The following is a 17,898-nucleotide window of genomic DNA, read 5'->3' on the forward strand; positions in this document are numbered from 1 at the left end:
GATTATGCATGTTTGAAGGCAGAGACTGACTCGGTTTCCTTTACACCCTGTCTCTTGCACACACTTATCCAGTGTGTATCTGAAGACATGTGCCTGAGGAGTCAGGAGGCTAGGGTAGAAAAGGTCCTGAGGGATTTGCTGGAGGAGGACAATCAGAGGCAGAGCTGCGACGGGAAACCCCTTCCCTGCCAGCATTTTTCTTGCACGTTGACCAGCAGTGGGTTTGGCTTCAGAGTCGGTGAGCCCAGGCATGAGGGACTTAGCTGCATTTCTTGAGGGGTGCCGGGAGTCTGCCAGGAGACGATTTTTAGAGACACGGTGGCTTCAGAAACAGAGGGAGGAGACGTGGGCCATGGAGATGTGTGAGGAAGTCAGGAGAGGAGGTTCTGGAGTAGAAGGAGCCTCTGGGAAATATTAGATACAAAGTCTGTGGCCAGAATCTAGAACCCACTGGAATCCACGAGGAAGTTCCAGTGACAGGACCTGGGAAAATGGCCAAGACATCAAGGACTTTTAAAGTGACCTTGAGACTTCCCTGGTAATACCGTGGTTAAAAATCTGAGCTTCCAATGCAGGAGATGTGAGTTTGATCCCTGCTCAGGGAACTAAGATCCCACATGCCATGTGGTGAAGCCAAAAAAATAAAATAAAAAATAAAGTGCCCTAAAGAATTGTCCCTGTGCTGCCGTCACCATGAGAAGACTGTTGACTAGGCTGACCATTCTACCCATCATCGTTATTCCCACCAGCACTGCTGTGATCTAAAACGACGCCTATTCCTGTGTACAGGGTTTCACACATTACATAGCATATGTGAGGGTTGAATTAAGCCCCCCAAACACACCCCAAAAGGAGATATATTGAGGTTCTAACACCTGGTAGCTGTCAATGTGACCTTCTTTGGAAACAGAATTTTGCAGATGTTATCAAGTTAAGATGAAGTTATATTGGATTAGGTCGTCCTTCAATCCAATCTGGGCTGCCCTGATGGCTCAGTCAGTAAAGAATCCTCCTGCAATGCAGGACATCAGGTTCTATCTCTGGGTCGGGAGGATCCCCTGGAGAAGGAAATGGCAACCCACTTGAGTATTCTTGCCTGAGAAACCTCATGGACAGAAGAGCCTGGCAAGCTATAGTCCATGGGGTCACAAGAGTCAGACACGACTGAAGTAACTAGACCACTGCCGTATGTCAATCCAATGTGACGGTGTCCTTATAAGAAAACCATGTGGGGACTTCCCTGGTGGTCTAATGGGTAAGACTCCACGTTCTCAACGCAGGGGCACAGGTCTGATCCCTGGTGGGGGAGCTAAGATCCAGCATGCCATGGAGCAGCCAAAAAAAAAAAAAAAAACTTCCGAAGATTGCCAGCAACCACCAGTTGCTGGAAGAGACACGGAAGACTTTGTCCCGGGAGCCATCAGAGAGCCCAGGGCTCACCCGACACCTCGACTTTGGACTTCCAGCCCCCACGACTGAGAGAGCCACTTCCCTGTGTTTGAAGCCACTGTCTCTGTGGTTCAGCAGCCCCGGGAAACTCACTCTGCTCGTTGACATCAGTCTCTCAATTTGATCCTCCCAACCACCCAGTTACTTCCTATATGTTACTGTGACAGCCAGCCTCCAAGATGGCCCCAGTGGTCCCTGCAAGGGGAACTCTTTCCAGGCCCCGAGAGTGGGCTCTTGTCTAACACTTGGAAATGAATTGTCTAAGGAGACACACGAGCTGACAAGCAAGAGCCTTCACTGGGAAGGGGCCCCGGGCAGACAGCAGCAGGGTAAAGGAACCCAGGAGAACTGCTCTGCCTCGTGGCTCACAGTTTCAGGTTTTATGGTGATGGGATTCGTCTCTGGCTTTTCTGTGGCCAATCATTCTGACTTAGAGTTCTTCCTGGTGGTGCACACATTGCTCCACCAAGATGGATACCATCGAGAAGGATTCTGGGAGGTGGCAGGACATGTGGCAGATAGCACAGACGTGAAGAATCTGCCTGCAATGCGGGAGACCTGGGTTCGATCCCTGAGTCAGGAAGATCCCCTGGAGGAGGGGACGGCGACCCACTCCAGTATTCTTGCCCAGGAAATCCCACGGACAGAGGACCCTGGCGGGCTCCAGTCCATGGGGTTGCAAAGAGTCGGACGGGAGTGAGCGACTAACGCAGGACATGTGGTATCTCCTTTTGACCTTTCCTTAACTCTTCTGGTTGTTGGTGACTTATTAGTTCTGTGGTCCTTATCAGGACCTCCTGTGGTAAAATAACTCATGCAAATGGTTACTCTGGTGCCTGGCCAGGGTAAGCAGTTTCAGTCAATGTGTTTCCCCTAACACTCCCACCCCCTGACATTCACCTCTCTGTGCCGTTCCCTTCCACACTGAATAAGGCTTACCTGCATACCTGTAAGCAGATAGGGTAAGTGTCCTTGGAGAAAGAGAACCAGGCCCAGCTTTCTTGATGAAAGTCTTTTTTTTTTTTTTTTGGCTATGCCGCCTGACGCGGGATGTGGGATCTTAATCCCCTGACCAGGGATCGAACCAAACCTGTGTCCCCTGCAGTGGAAACTCCGAATCTTAACCACTGGACCACCAGGGAAATCCCAAAAAGTCATTTTTGGCCTAACCCGTTTTGTGATCTAAGCCTGCTCACAGTCCTTGCCTTTGAACAGGTTTCAGTAATTAATGGTCTTCAGGGAAAAAAAGAAAGCAGAAACAAAGGACTATTTTCAAGCAAGAGAATTAATAATAACAAAGATAATGCATCAGTTGTAAAGACTCCCAGTTCTGTTTCAATGGTAAAGATTAGTCTGAAGTACTCACAGATCAAGGGCACCTAAGGGGTGACAATGACTTTTTTCTGACCCTGGTGACTTAGTCAACTAAAGCATGGACTCTGTCCTCTGCTGCCCAAGCCCCTTCATGAATATGCATGTACCCTTAGCTAAAAAAAAAAAACAAAAAAAAAACCCTGTCACTAAGTCCTGTCTGACTCTTTGTGACCGCATGGACTGTAGCCCACCAGGCTCCTCTGTCCATGGGATTTCCCAGGCAAGAAAACTGGAGTGAGTTGCCATTTCCTTCTCCAGAGCCTTATGTCTCCTGCATTGCAGGCAGATTCTTTACCCACTGAGCCATCAGGGAAGCTCACTTAGCTTAAAACTTCTGCAAATTTGTTGTTCAGAAAGACACTGCTTTGGGAAAGATCCCAGGTATTCTCTTTACCTGTTGCAATAAATTCTTTCTTCTCCCCATCTTTGGCTTGGTTGTGTCTTTTGGCTCAAACACCCACTAAGAGGCGAACTCAGTTTTTGGATAACATAACCAGTAAGACCTTGTAGAAATAACAGTGCATACCTTCTCTGGATCAGTCACTGTGCTCAGTTTCTGCCTCGCCCTCTCTTGGAACCCTTGCACTAGGAAAAACCCAGAGCCCGAGGCCACTCAGTTTGTGGCGACTTCATGTGACAAGGAACTGAGGCCTCCAGCCAACAATCGGCCCCACATGAGGGTGCCATCTTGGAAGCAGATCCTGCAGCCCCAGTCCAGCTGTGATGAAATAGGAAGGAAGGGGGAAGGGCACAACCTTGAGAGAATGATAGATCCTAAGGACACAACAGGATGCACAGGCTGCATACTGTCACCCTGCTTATTTAACTTGAATGCAGAGTACATCATGCGAAATGCTGGGCTGGATGAAGCACAAGCTGGAATCAAGCTTGCTGGGAGAAATATCAATAACCTCAGATATGCAGATGACACCACCCTTATGGCAGAAGGTGAAGAGGAACTGAGGAGCCTCTTGATGAAAGTGAAAGAGGAGGGTGAAAAAGCCGGCTTAAAACTCAACATTCAAAAAGCTAAGATCATGGCATCCAGTCCCATCACTTCATGGCAAATAGGGGACACAGTGGAAACACTGACGGACTTTATTTTGTTGGGCTCCAAAGTCACTGAAGATGGTGACTGCAGCCATGAAATGAAAAGACACTTGCTCCTTGGAGGAAAAGCTGAAACTGTTTACCACAGATTGGGACTCGAACCCATGTGCTAGGACTCGAATCCAGCCAAAACCCTGCTTGGGACTCGAATCCAGACAAAACCCATGGTACCTGGTTTCAGAACCTAACGAAGCTCAGGTTCTTGATGTCTCATCATAGAAAGAATTTAGTGAGAGACAAAGTGGTAGGTAAGAAATGGGTTTATTCAGATACAGAGAGAAACACACTCCACAGACAGAGTGTGGGCCATCGCAGAGCGGGAATGCAGCCGTGAAATTTGGCGTGGTTAGTTTTTATAGGCTGGGAAAGATTGAAGGCAGGAGAAGGGGACGACAGAGGATGAGATGTTTGGAGGGCATCACTGACTCAATGGGCATGAGTTTGAGTAAACTCCGGGAGTTGGTGATGGACAGGGAGGCCTGGTGTCCTGCAGGGAGACCCCACTGCAGTCCATGGGGTCGCAAAGAGTCAGACAGGACTGAGCGACTGAACTGAACTGAATTCATATGCTAATGAGTGGGAGGATTATTCCAATTATTCTGGGGAAGGGGCAGAGATCTCCAGGATTTGGGCCACTGCCCATGCCTTGGTCTTGTAACAGTGCCTCGGAACTGTCCTGGCCCCTCTGGGCATGTCATTCCACTTGCTGATTGAGGATCAAGATCTAGTCTTATCTGCCATCCTGGTCCCATCTGATTCTAATCCTTTATGTTGTGTCCTGGGGTGATGTCAGTTTTCCAAAAGTTGTGCCCTGCCTCTTTCCCTACTGTTACAAAGCTATGACCAACCCAGACAGCATATTAAAAAGCAGAGACATTACTTTGTCAACAAAGGTCCGTCTAGTCAAAGCTATGGTTTTTTCAGTCGTCATGTATGGATGTGAGAGTTGGGCCATAAAGAAAGCTGAGTCCAGAAGAATTGATGCTTTTGAACTGTGGTGTTGGAGAAGACTCTTGAGAGTCCCTTGGACTGCAAGGAGATCCAACCAGTCCATCCTAAAGGAGATCAGTCCTGGGTGTTCATTGGAAGGACTGATGTTGAAGCTGAAACTCCAATACTTTGGCCACCTGATGAGAAGAGCTGACTCACTGGAAAGGTCGATGATGCTGGGAGGGATCGAAGGCAGGAAAAGGGGATGACAGAGGATGAGATGGTGGGATGGCATCACCAAGCTGATGGACGTGAGTTTGAGCAAACTCCGGGAGTTGGTGATGGACAGGGAAGCTTGGCGTGCTGCAGTCCATGGGGTTGCAAAGAGTTGGACACGACTGAGCGACTGAACTGAACTGAACCAAGGGCACAACAGACACTGATTAGAATCATATGAGTCCAAGAAGGCAGACAGGTCAACTTCAACTAGACCTTGATCCTCAATATACGCTCATCATAACACATCAGCAAGCCAATGACACACCCAGGGTCGCCACGATAGTTCCAAGGCCAACCATCAAAGACCAAAAGGTGGGCAGTGGCGCAATTCCTGGAAATCTCCACTTCTTCCCAAAAATAGTTGGAATAATCCTCCCACTCATTAGCTTATAAGAATTACCCAGATCATAAAAGCTAACCACACCACATTTCAAGGCCACGCTAACTCTCTGCAATGGCCCACACTCTGGCTGCTTCTCACTAAATACATCCACTTCTTACCCTATCACGCTGTCTCTTACTGAATTCTTTCTGCAATGAGATATCAAGAATCTGAGCTTCATTAGGTACCGAAATGTGGTCTGTGATCTCAGTCAGAAGACTGTAGGTTTTGGCTGGGTTCAGGTACCAGCCTCGTGGGTTTGAGCCCCAAACTAGGTTTTGGCTGAAACAGAGACCTGGCGCATGGGTTCAAGCCTTAATCTGACGTGAACGATTTCGACCAGATAAACTTGCCGCCCCAGCCAACATCTTGGCTGCAGTCTCATGAGAAACTCCCAACCAGATCTCCTAGGTAATCCATTCCTTGATCCCTGACTCCTAGAAACAGAGTCATAACAAATACTTGTTGCTTTTACGCCACTAGATTTCACAGGACAGCAAATACATTTTTTTCTATCTCAACTAAGATAGTGTGCACAGTAGTTAAGAACACAAGTTTGGAGTCAACCATCGCTTACTAGTTATTGACTTTGAACCCCTCCTTTTGGCCTCTTTGAGTTTCCTCATTTTATAAGCATGTAGAATAATTGTATCAACTTTAGAGACTGCAGGCAGGAACAAAGAAGTTAATATGGAACTTATACCTGCCTGGCACAGAGTAAATATTGTTGTTTAATCACTAAGTCGTGTCTGACTCTTTTGCGACCCCATGGACTGTAGCCCGCCAGGCTCCTCTATCCATGGGATTTCCCAGGAAAGAATACTGGAGTGGATTGTCATTTCCTTCTCCAGGAGATCTCCTGAACCCAGGGATCCAACCCGCAGCTCCTTCATTGGCAGACAGGTTCTTTACCACGGAGCCCCCAGAGTAAGCACTAACTATATTGGGATTCCCTGGTGGCTCAGACGGTAAAAGCATCTGCCTACAATGTGGGAGACCTGGGTTCGTTCCCCGGGTTGGGAAGATCCCCTGGAGAAGGAAATGGCAACCCACTCCAGTACTCTTGCCTAGAAAATTCCATGGATGGAGGAGCCTGTTGGGCTATACAGTCCATGGGGTTGCAAAGAGTCGGACACGACTGAGCAACTTCATTTTCTTTTCTTTATTGTTATTATAGAGAGTCTTCACGGCCATACCACCAGCTACTCAGCAGTCAGGCTGAGTCCTGGACCCAGGTCTCCTGACTCCCTGCCTAGTGCTCATAGTTTAACTAAACGGCTGGGGAAGTCAGATGCTCTGTGAGTCTATAATTTCGATCCCTCTCTCCCCCTGCAGCCGGTTGTTTCAGCTGCAAAGCACCATCAACAGCTGGCTGCACATTGTGCTAGGGGTGGGGAGACAGCCAGTGGGGTTAAAATTGTAGCTCTTGTCCTGGGCCCTGGCAGCAGCAGGCTGGGCACCCTCTGAGTGGACTGTGGATCACATTTCATTGCCAGAGTGGGTCTAAGAACAGGAACGAGTCTTTGTTTTCAGCCCTGATTAGGAATGGCCCAAGAGCGAGCAGGAATACTGTTTTGAAATGCAATACAGTATTAGGGCGAAAGGGTTGTCGGGAGTAAATCTCTGTGCCTGGCTGCTTTCGTTTAAGCAGATCAAAATGACCTTGGACAAGCAGAGGTCCAGGAGCCACGGGCTCCCTCTAGAAGTACCCACTCCCCTTCTTTCCCCTTAAGTTGGTGGCTCCTACCTCCACCTGATAGCAAACAGCAAATGCTCGTAGTGAAATGAGGCAATGGGGGCAAAAGGGAAATAAGAAAAAGCAGTGGCATTTGAAATTTCCTTTTGAATGAGCAGTATCATCTATGAAAATTGGATGCAAAGAATCTCCAGGTGTGCCTCCTCGTGGCAAGTGGAGCCCTTTGGAAAACATCAAGGGAGGTTACTGGGCGTGGCTTTCCCAAAACTTTCCCTAAAGAGTGGTAAAATATACCACCCCAAAATATGCCTCTTAGGCACAAGGACTATTTTGAGAAACAGCACACGCAGGAGAAACTCTGAAGGCAGAGCCACAATTACCCTTTGGCAAGGGAAATTCCTATTTATGAAAAAAATCTCCATTTGTAGAGGCGTCTCCCTCTCCGTGCCAGGAAGAGGATGGCAACTCTAAATCCTGACAATCTTATTGATGGAGGAGGTGTCCACGGAAGTCTGCGTAACCTTCCTCTTGTGGATCATGCCTTTCTTGGTTACGTCCCCCTAAGCAGCGTCCCTCACACCTCTCTTTTGTCTTAAGTGGAAAACAGTAAGTCAGAATTCTGAGCTACCTCTTTGAGTTACTCACTTTCCCCTCTGGTTATCCCCACACCTGTGAGCTTCACCCATGGCTCAGTAGGTAAAGAACTGGCCTGCAAAGCAGGAGATTTAGGAGAAGACGCAGGAGATCAAGGTTTGATTCCTGGGTTGGGACGACCCCCTGGAGAAGGAAATGGAAACCCACTCTAGGATTCTTGCCTGGAGAAATCCTATAGACAGAGGAGCCTGGTGGGCAACAGTCCATGGGGGTCCCAAAGAGTGGGACCCCACTGAGCATGCACACGTCCCCCATGTGTACACGAGGCGAGGCATACATGTGAATAAACGTGTCTTGTGTGTGTGTCTTTCGTTACAGAGTTTCCAGCAGAACTTAGAAGAGTGGAGGGAAACTTACTCTTTCCTCCTGTCTGTCACTTTGACCTAAGATGCCCAATGACAGCATCCAAGGCCTTCGCTTCAGCTGACTTGCTTTTTCTCTGAAGCTCTACCAGGTCCAAAAAGAGGAATCCAGGTGAGAATGTTACTGGATCCAAGCTCAGGGCAGGAGATGAGGTGTTGAGGCAAGAAATAGCGACTCCATTCGACTTTTTTCGGAAAGCCAGGCATCTGAGAAGATGGCAGACTCGTGTCCTAGAGTACCATCTTATCGGAGTCTTGATGCCAGTTTCTTTTATAAAACAGAGAGGGGGATGAGATGAGGAAGTAAAAAGGCTGTAAGTCTTACAGAATATCTGCTGGCGTGGTCAGCATCAGGGACAGGACGTGTAATTTCTTCTTTTCTGCAGTCACGCACAGGTGGGCAGGGTTCCCCAGGCAGGCCATTGTCGCAAAGGGTCGGACGCGACTGAGCGACTGAACTGAACAGCTATAGACAGCATCCTATCTAACAAAAGCCATCGAGAGCAAAAGTAAAGCGAAAGAAACAGATCCAACATGAAGTCAGATTCTGTTCTCCCCTGTTTACAAGAAGGAGCAAGACCAGACGCCAATAGAAAATAATTCAACGACGACTGCCCCTGATCTCCAGGGAAAGGAAGCCTACGAGGAATCAGCTCCTGAAAAGTATTTCTTTGGGGGCTGGCTCACATTTTCTTGCCTTCTGCTCCCTTCCCACCTCTGGGATCCTCATCTTTCAACAGGCAAGAGTCCGGGGGCTTCAGTTTATGGGTCCGGCCAATGCCTGTCACGGCAACATCATCCCCCCAAGGGCTCCACACCCTAACGCACTCTTCTTACTTCACTCCCCACGAAAACTCAGCTCCCAGGAGTGCGTTCATTTAATCAGCTTTGCAATCATTCACTCTCCAGTCAACTGCCGCTCCACTCCTGAGCCCCAGTTCTGCTCATCGCTATGTTCCTGGGAAGTATTTGCTTGTCTCTAAAACAAATTTGCATTTCAGTGGCTCTAAAATTCTATTAGACACAACAATCACTTGGAGGACTTCCTAAAATACAGAGTCTGAAAAAAAAAAAACCAACAGAAAAATAAAATACAGAGTTTGGGTGGATTCATGACTTACTGTTTTTTTTTTTAAATTTTTATATTAGAATATAGTTGATTAATGTTGTGATAGTTTCAACTGCAGAGCAAAGCGATCCTATACATATACAAGTATCCATTCTTTTTCAAATTCTTTTCTCATTGGTTGTTGTCATTCAGTTATTAAGTCCCATCTGACACTCTGCGACCCTATGAACCACGGCACGCCTTCTGCCCTCCGTTATCTCCCAGAGTTTGCTGAAATTCTTGTCCATTGAGCCAGTGATGCTATCTAACCCTTACAGAATGTTAAGCGGAGTTCCCCGTGTTATAGAAAATGTATAGTCTTGATAATACACTTCAGGCTATGATCAACTCTAAGATAACTTTAGGTTATCTTAAACGCAGGAACCATGCCTCTAATTGGAATGACTTCAGACCTGGCTGGAAAATATTCGGGACAGGAGCACGAGACAAAGGGACAGAAACCTAACGTTGGGTTCCAGATCCTCAGTCATGCCTTCAGCACAGGAGAGCCAAAGCGTGGATGTGCCACAGCGGAACAGAAAAGTGCAAGGCTCTCCTTTCCTGGAACGCATCCCTCGTGGGTGCCCTCTGCTTCCCACTCTGGCTCCAGCCTTCTGTTGCAGGAGGGGGACTCCTTCCAGAGGTGGGCTCCTGTGTGACACTTGGAAATGACTTGCCCGGGGAGACCACATGCTGACAAAGCAAGAGGCGTTGTTGGAAAGGGGCGCCTGGGTGGAGAGCTGGCGGGTCAGGGAGCCCCGGGGAACTGCTCTGCCAGCTGGCTCGGAGCCTTGGGTTTTATGGTGATGGGATTAGTTTGGGGGCTGTCTCTGGCCAATCACTCTGACACAGGGGCCTTCCTGGTGGCGTGTGCATCGCTCAGCCAAGACGGACTCCATCCGGAAGGGCTCGGGAGGTTGGTAGGACATACAGACTGGTGTCTCTTCATTCCTTTTGACTTTTCCCGAATTCTTCCCGTGGTAGCTTGTGAGTTCCGCGTTGCTTACCAGGACCTCCTGTTTTAAGATAATTCATGTAAGTGATTCTACCTTGTCTGGCCAGCATGGGTGGTCTTGGTCAGTGGTTCCTCTAACACTTATGCTCATCTTCCAATGACCCTCATCCCCTGAAAGCAGGGAACCTGCCCCCCTGGCTGTGGCAACACAGAAGCCTCCACGGACCATCTGTGCTGTTTGCGTTTGGCCTCTATTCCACTTTCCTCCCCTCATAGCTGACTTGAACAATTCTTGACTTTTTTTTTAATTCTTGACTTAACCTTGGTTCTCAAAGGCAGTGTGCATCATTAATCATATTTGGGGGTGGGGAGCAGAGATTTTTAAAAACAGGCACTTAGTCTTCTCTTTGGTTAGAGACCAAAATTCCAGAGTTCAGAATGGGGCCCAGAAATCTGCTTTTTAAACAAACACAACAAACTCTGAAGCTGTGTGCTTAAGTTTGGGAAAGCCTAAAGACCTTTGCCTCCATTTTCATGAGCTGTTTTCTCCTTACACAGACGGGCAGTGGAGGGAGATGAGCCTGGGACAGGAAGGTCCCAAATCACCGGGCACTCCGGCCAGGGGTGCTCAAATCTGTGGTTTCCTGTAATCTCTACAGCAATCAGCAGGGGAGTAGGGGCCGGAATTGTGACCTCATTTTACATACAAGCAAGTTCTTGCTCTTTGGACAAGTCTGATGGTAAAAATCTCCCTGCAATCTGGGAGACTCGGGTTCAATCTCTGGGTCAGGAAGATCTGGAGAAGGGAATGACAACCCACTCCAGTATTTTTGCCTGGAGAATCCCATGGCCAGAGGAACCTGGTGGGGTACAGTCCACAGGGTCACAAACAGTCAGACATAACTGAATGATTAACACACACACACTCACATATACTGCTCCTTGCAGCTCTAAAACTCTATGATCCCACCGAGGAAGTCGGAGTGCCAGGTTTAAGCTTTATGTCCATCACTTGTGACCTTAGGGAGGCTCTCTTCCCAGCCTGGCCTCCAGTTCCCACATGGAGGCTGGGCATTGTCTCAGCAGGCTTCTCCGAGGGCTCTCCCAGAACAGGTTAATCACGGGGGCTTAACTTTGTTGTAAATTGGTTTTGATTATGACTCTAATTTCTGTCACCCAAGCTCACTCGTCATACTTGATTGTTTTACGCTGGATAGGCAAGTCTTCCAGGGTCAATTTAAGAAAGAAGGAAGGAAGGGAAGGAGGGAGGAGGAAGGGGGCGGGAGGGAAGGAAGGAGGCTTTCAGAGACCCACCACTGGATTTAAATGAGTCACTGCATCAGAATGCAGTGATGGGTTAATGTCGCGGGGTGGGTATGCGGACGAGCTGTAAAACTAACAGACAATGACCACGGGTAGTGCGGTGCGAGTGACAGCGAGAATGAAGGCCGTCGCCTCAGAGGACTAAAGTATAGATTGTTTACGCCAGACCCCACTTTAGCAAAACCACAACTGCTATTAAGACCCTCAAATGTGCCATCAGTGGTTCTGAACTTGGCATCCTGACCGAACTCTGCCTTATCGTCAGAGGGGAAGCAAAGAGCACACAGACCAAAGGGGCTGAAATTTCAGCCGCTGCCAGGCGTCCCGGAACCCCATCACCGTCCCAGAATAGCGCAGCGCGGTTCCCAGAAGCCTCGGTGCACCATGGCTGGGCTTCCGGCGAGGCAGCCGGAGTCAAGCCTCAAGCAGTGCCAGGAACAGCTGGGACCAAGCTCCACCCAGATGCCAGCTGGCGGGCCCTGCCCCAGCAGAGGCGCCGGCTCTGGTGAGTGCGGGCACGGCTGGCTGTCCCGTGGCACCCTGGTTCTCCACCCCCATCCCATCCCCTCTGGGTCCTGGCTGACTTTAAGACTCAAGGGGCCCTCAAATCCCAGGCAAGGGGGTGCAGGCTGAGGCTGGGTCTTTGCAATGCTGGTAGGTGATCCAGGCTGGTGGCTGGGGAGGCTGGTGAACAAGGGCCCTGAAGGCGGGACAGGCGCAGCGCACGCAGAGAGGACGTGCCCACAGTGGGCTGGCAGCCTCATGAGAACAGGACCGAAGAAGGGAGAAGGGGTGGAGAGAGAAACACAGCGCCCTCCTGCAGGTCGGGCACTTGCCTAGGGCAGCGCCTTTACAGGGCTGGCTTCTCAAGGTGACAGTTTTGTTGGGAGATGGGAGGATGGCTAAGAAGGGAGGCTGCAGGCTAGAGAGCAGGTTGGCTCTGTTTCCAGCATCCTTCTCTCGTGATGGCCTGTGCAGGCGCTTCGCTTCGTCTGTTTATTCCCTCGCAAATACTGACCGAGGCCCGACGAGGGGCAAGGGACACAAGGATGCTTGGGCGCACATCTTTCAGGAGAAGAGCTTACATCCTGGTAGAGGAAGGAAGACATATACGTCAATGAACGTTCAGAGCTCAGAAAACAAGCTACAGAGAGACACGACGAAAGTGCTTTGGGGCACAGAACAGTGAAGAGCCAGTTCAGTGGAGTTAAAACCAGTGGCTTCTACTCCAGGGCTAGTCACTTAGCCTGTATGAACCTCAGTTTTAAATCTATAATATGGAGATAACGTCTACCTTTTGAACTCCTAGTGTTGTTAAGATCAAATATATACAAAAGATTCTTGGGAATTTGTGCAGGTGGAAGATGCCTTGGAGGAGGAAATGGCAGCCCATTCCAGTACTGCCTGGGAAATCCCAAGGACAGAGCAGCGGGGCGGGCTACAGTCCATGGCGTCCCAAAAGGGCTAGACACAACTTAGCGACTAAACAACAACACGAAGTAAACTGTTATGGGTGTTGGGTTATTAGACCAGCTAGTGCTTCTCTGGACATGACTGAGCGGCTTCACTTTCACTTTTCACTCTCATGCACCGGAGAAGGAAATGGCGGTCTCACAGAGCTGGACACGACTGAAGCAACTTAGCAGCAGCAGCAGTGTTTCTCTGAGTATCTTGGCCTGCGATTCTGGGAGCCAGAGGGAACCAGGGATCTGAGTGTGGGGCTCAGGACAGCAGCAAGTCCAAGCCTAGACTGGAGTCTGCCCCTTCTCCCGAGAGAAGGTCCCCAGCAACCCGCAGGTCTTGGCCAATCATTCCACCCAATCAGTGTATGTACAGAGCCTTATTCAGGGCTGCAGGGCAGCTAGGCATGAAATCTGTTCCCCACTGAGCCTATCACAGAATGAGGAAAGCCAGGTATCTATATATAAAACAATTAACTGTGCAAAGCAGGGCAAGATCGTTCAATTCATGCTAGAGAGGAAGCTTTGGGAGAGGGTGGGGTCGCCGGCCAAAGCTTCTGGGAGAAGCAGGGGGCTTTAAAGGGGGATTGGTTCAGAGAGGCCAGGCGCCAGTGTACTGGACTGAGAGTGGGGGACAGCGTGAGTAAAGCCACAGAAAGGTCTGTCCCGTGGCCAGACTCAGAGCTGACCTCAGGCTGGGGTTGCCACTTCCTGTGGGGAACAGGAGGGATGGGACGTTGCAAGGGCCTTGAATGCCTCTGAGCAAAGGAATTTGGTCTTAGTTTAGGGGCAGTGGGAGCCAATGAAGTCTTTCCAGGTGGCCCCAGTGGTAAAGAACCCACCTGCCAATGCAGGAGACATAAGAGACATAGGTTTGATCCTTGGGTCTCCCCTCGAGGAGGGCATGACAACCCACTCCAGTATTCTTGCCTCGAGAATCCCAAGGACAGAGGAGCCTGGTGGGCTACAGTCCACAGGGTCGCAAAAGTCGGACATGACTGAAGCGACTTAGCACGCATGCACGGGAGTCAAGGAGGGTCTTAGGAGCCAAGAACGCCAGGGAGATGTCAGTGACTGTCCCACAGCAGATGGGGGTTTGCAGGTGACTGGAGGTGTCAGGGAGTGGAAGGCAGGCTGCAAGCAGGGTGATCAGGTTGGGTGCGTGTAATCCCAATGGGAGGGTTGCTCCCACCCTGAAATATTCTCACAACAGTGACGGGATGGGGGTGTGGAATGGGGGACAATGGGAGACTCTTTCTGGGAGCAAGGAGAGGTCAAATACAATATCTGTTTACCAGCCAGCTGCGGGGCACCCAGTCGCCAAGCACAAGATTCCAGGCACCTACCTGTCAGGGAGCCCGGGGCCCCACACTCAGCTCAGTGGGGGACTAGGGGACGTTGGAGAAGCAGCTTCTGCAAGAGTTTGACTTAAGCACTGTTGTGCTGTGCTGTGCTTAGGTGCTCAGTCATGTCCAACTCTTTGCGACCCCATGGACTGCAGCCCACCAGGCTCCTCTGTCCATGGGGATTCTCCAGGCAAGAATACTGGGAAGGATTGCCATGCCCTTCTCCAGGGGATCTTCCCAACCCAGGGATCGAACTCAGGTCTCCCGCGTTGCAGGCGGATTCTTTACCATCCGAGCCACCAGGAAACCCTAAACCCTGTTAGGCCTCTTTGTTTTTTTGGTCGCAATGCAAGGCTTGTGGGATCTTAATTCCCCGACTAGGGTTGAATCCAGACCCTCGGCAGTGGAAGCACAGAGTCCTAACCAATGGACTGCTGAGGAATTTCCACCGCTAGGCTTCTTTAACCGGTAGGGCTGAGATTGAAAGAGGATGGACCACGAATGGAGAGGCCGACCACTGAGTACCTGTGAGTGCCTGGCTTGTGCGAGGAACATTCTAGACGTGGCTTTATCTGGATGTGACAGTAATATGGGGGGGGGGTGGCAGTATCATGCCCCCTTTACAGTAAAGCGGGGCTCAGAGAGGCGAAGTGATTTGTCCACGTCATATAATTGGCAGGTGGCAAAGCTGTACCCCACCCTGGGCCTTGTCGGTAGCTTAGACTCATATGGCTCGAAAAGGAAGTATTCCAGTGAATAAAGGTAGTCTCAGTCGGCCAGTGGCCAGCAGGAATTTGTGAACCATACTGAGAGGGAGGGATTACAGACACCATCCAGACAACCCATTCATCCAAGATCTCTTGGAACAGCCAGTGGGTAGTATCCTTATGGGCTGTGGTTGTTCAGTTGCCCAGTCGTGTCCGACTCTTTGTGACCCCATGGACTGCAGCACACCTGGCCTCCCTGTCCCTCACCATCTCCTGGAGTTTGCCCAACTTCATGGTCATTGCATTGGTGATGCCATCCAGCCATCTCATCCTCTGATGCCCTCTGCTCCTTCTGCCCTCAAACTTTCCCAGCATCAGGGACTTTTCCAATGAGCTATCTCTTTGCATCAGATGACCAAAATACTAGATATATGGGACCACTTCTCAGAGTGTTATCTCTTGGTGAAGGCGGGTGTCCATAAAGGCTTACATACCTGAAAGTGAATTCATTAGTCACTCAGTTGTGTTGGACTCTTTTTTAAAATTTATTTATTTTCTGTCAGACTCTTTGGACTCCATGGATTGTAGCCCACTAGGCTCCTCTGTCCATGGAATTCTCCAGACAAGAATCCTGAAGTGGGTTGCCATTTCATCCTCCAGGGGCTCTTCCCAACCCAGGGATCAAACCCAGGCCTCCTGCCTTGCAGGCAGATTCTTTACCACTGAGCCACCAGGGAAGCTGCTATGGGTTGTTAAATTGGGTAAAGGGTATTTGGGGGCGCCGATGGGCCTGTGGTCGGGGTCTCTGAGGCCATGGCACCTCCCTTAGCGGAACGTCTCTTCTGCTCACTGGCTGCGTCCAGCAGTGCCCACGTGGTCTGGCTCCCAGGGCTGGGGTGGAGCTCTCAGGATTTCCACTCCTGAGTTCTGTCCAAGACAGGCCCTCAGGCCCTGGGGAACTAAAGCCAAGGGCATCAGGGACCCAGCAGCCTCAGAAGCCCCAGGACGTCTGCCTCCGGGGCCTTGCTTTGTTCTGAATGCAGATCCCGTTCAAGATGAGACGGGGTAGGAAGAACCGGAACAAACCGTTCTCAGAAAACCACCCCGAGGCTCCACCACGATGGCAGGACTGGCTGAGGGCGGGGTTCAGCCGCTGGGTGTCCGGCTGGTTTCCAGACTACCATCAGTGGGTGGTCAGGCACCATCTACCCCAACCTGACCCCTCCCTGTGCCCACAGAGAGCGAAGTAGACTTGCTTCATGGGAGAGGTCTCTGGAGGGTGAAGGGGTTCCCCAAATTCGGAAGCAGTTGAGACGAATCTAGAATTCACCTGTGTCTCCCTGAAGTCACTTGTCTCCCAATCTCCCTACTACTCCCCCCACCCCACCCACCCCTTTCCCAGACTCCCTAGACTGGCTTTTTAAAAAAATTTATTTTTTGGCCACCCCTCACAGCATGCAGAATCTTATTCCCCCAATCAGGAGCAAACCTGCTCTGCCTGCAACAGAAACACATGGATTCTTAATCACCGGAAGCCCCAGTAGTATATATATTATTTATATAAGACCCCGATGCTGGGAAAGATTGAAGGCAGGAGAAGGGGATGACAGAGGATGAGATGGTTGGATGGCATCACCGACTCGATGGACATGAGTTTGAGCAAGCTCCAGGAGATGGTGAAGGACAGGGAAGCCTGGCGTGCAGCAGTCCACGGGTCACAAAGAGTAGGACATGACTGAGGGACTGAACTATTTATGTATATATACATATATATGGTATGGTATTTTTGGGGGGGGCTCCAAAATCACTGCAGATGGTGACTGCAGCCATGAAATTTAAAGACGCTTACTCCTTGGAAGAAAAGTTATGACCAACCTAGATAGCATATTCAAAAGCAGAGACATTACTTTGCCAACAAAGGTCCATCTAGTCAAGGCTATGGTTTTTCCAGTGGTCATGTATGGATGTGAGAGTTGGACTGTGAAGAAAGCTGAGCGCTGAAGAATTGATGCTTTTGAAGTGCGGTGTTGGAGAAGACTCTTGAGAGTCCCTTGGACTGCAAGGAGATCCAACCAGTCCATCCTGAAGGAGATCAGCCCTGGGATTTCTTTGGAAGGAATGATGCTAAAGCTGAAACTCCAGTACTTTGTCCACCTCATGCGAAGAGTTGACTCATTGGAAAAGACTCTGATGCTGGGAGGGATTGGGAGCAGGAGGAGAAGGGGATGACAGAGGATGAAATGGCTGGATGGCATCACTGACTCAATGGACGTGAGTCTGAGTGAGCTCTGGGAGTTGGTGATGGACAGGGAGGCCTGGAGTGCTGCGATTCATGGGGTCGCAAAGAGTTGGACACGACTGAGTGACTGAACCGAATGGAACCGAAGTATGGTATGCTGCTGCTAAGTCACTTCAGTTGTGTCCAACTCTGTGCGACCCCAGAGACGGCAGCCCATCGGGCTCCCCTGTCCCTGGGATTCTCCAGGCAAGAACACTGGAGTGGGTTGCCATTTCCTTCTCCAGTGCATGAAAGTGAAAAGTAAAAGTGAAGTTGCTCAGACGTGTCCAACTCCTAACGACCCCATGGAATGCAGCCTACCAGGCTCCTCTGTCCATGGGATTTTCCAGACAAGAGTACTGGAGTGGGGTGCCATTGCCTTGTGAAGTATGGTATATATTGGTATTAATATAATGGTATACAGTATATAATATATATATATACACACACATATTTGACTGCATCATGTGACATGTGGTATCTTT

General features: G+C 49.9%; 1 long non-coding RNA gene across 1 annotated transcript in view; it reads right to left on the reverse strand.

Annotated features, from left to right (window-relative positions):
• LOC138992057 (uncharacterized) overlaps positions 1 to 17,898 on the reverse strand; it is a 38,146-nt gene that overhangs the window by 17,848 nt on the left and 2,400 nt on the right. Inside the window, exon 2 of the long non-coding RNA XR_011467863.1 lies at positions 8,232 to 10,360. This is a non-coding gene — a long non-coding RNA (uncharacterized lncRNA). The remainder of the gene's footprint in view (positions 1 to 8,231; positions 10,361 to 17,898) is intronic.

This window comes from Bos mutus, chromosome 19, assembly GCF_027580195.1.
Source record: "Bos mutus isolate GX-2022 chromosome 19, NWIPB_WYAK_1.1, whole genome shotgun sequence".
Classification (NCBI taxonomy): domain Eukaryota; kingdom Metazoa; phylum Chordata; class Mammalia; order Artiodactyla; family Bovidae; genus Bos; species Bos mutus.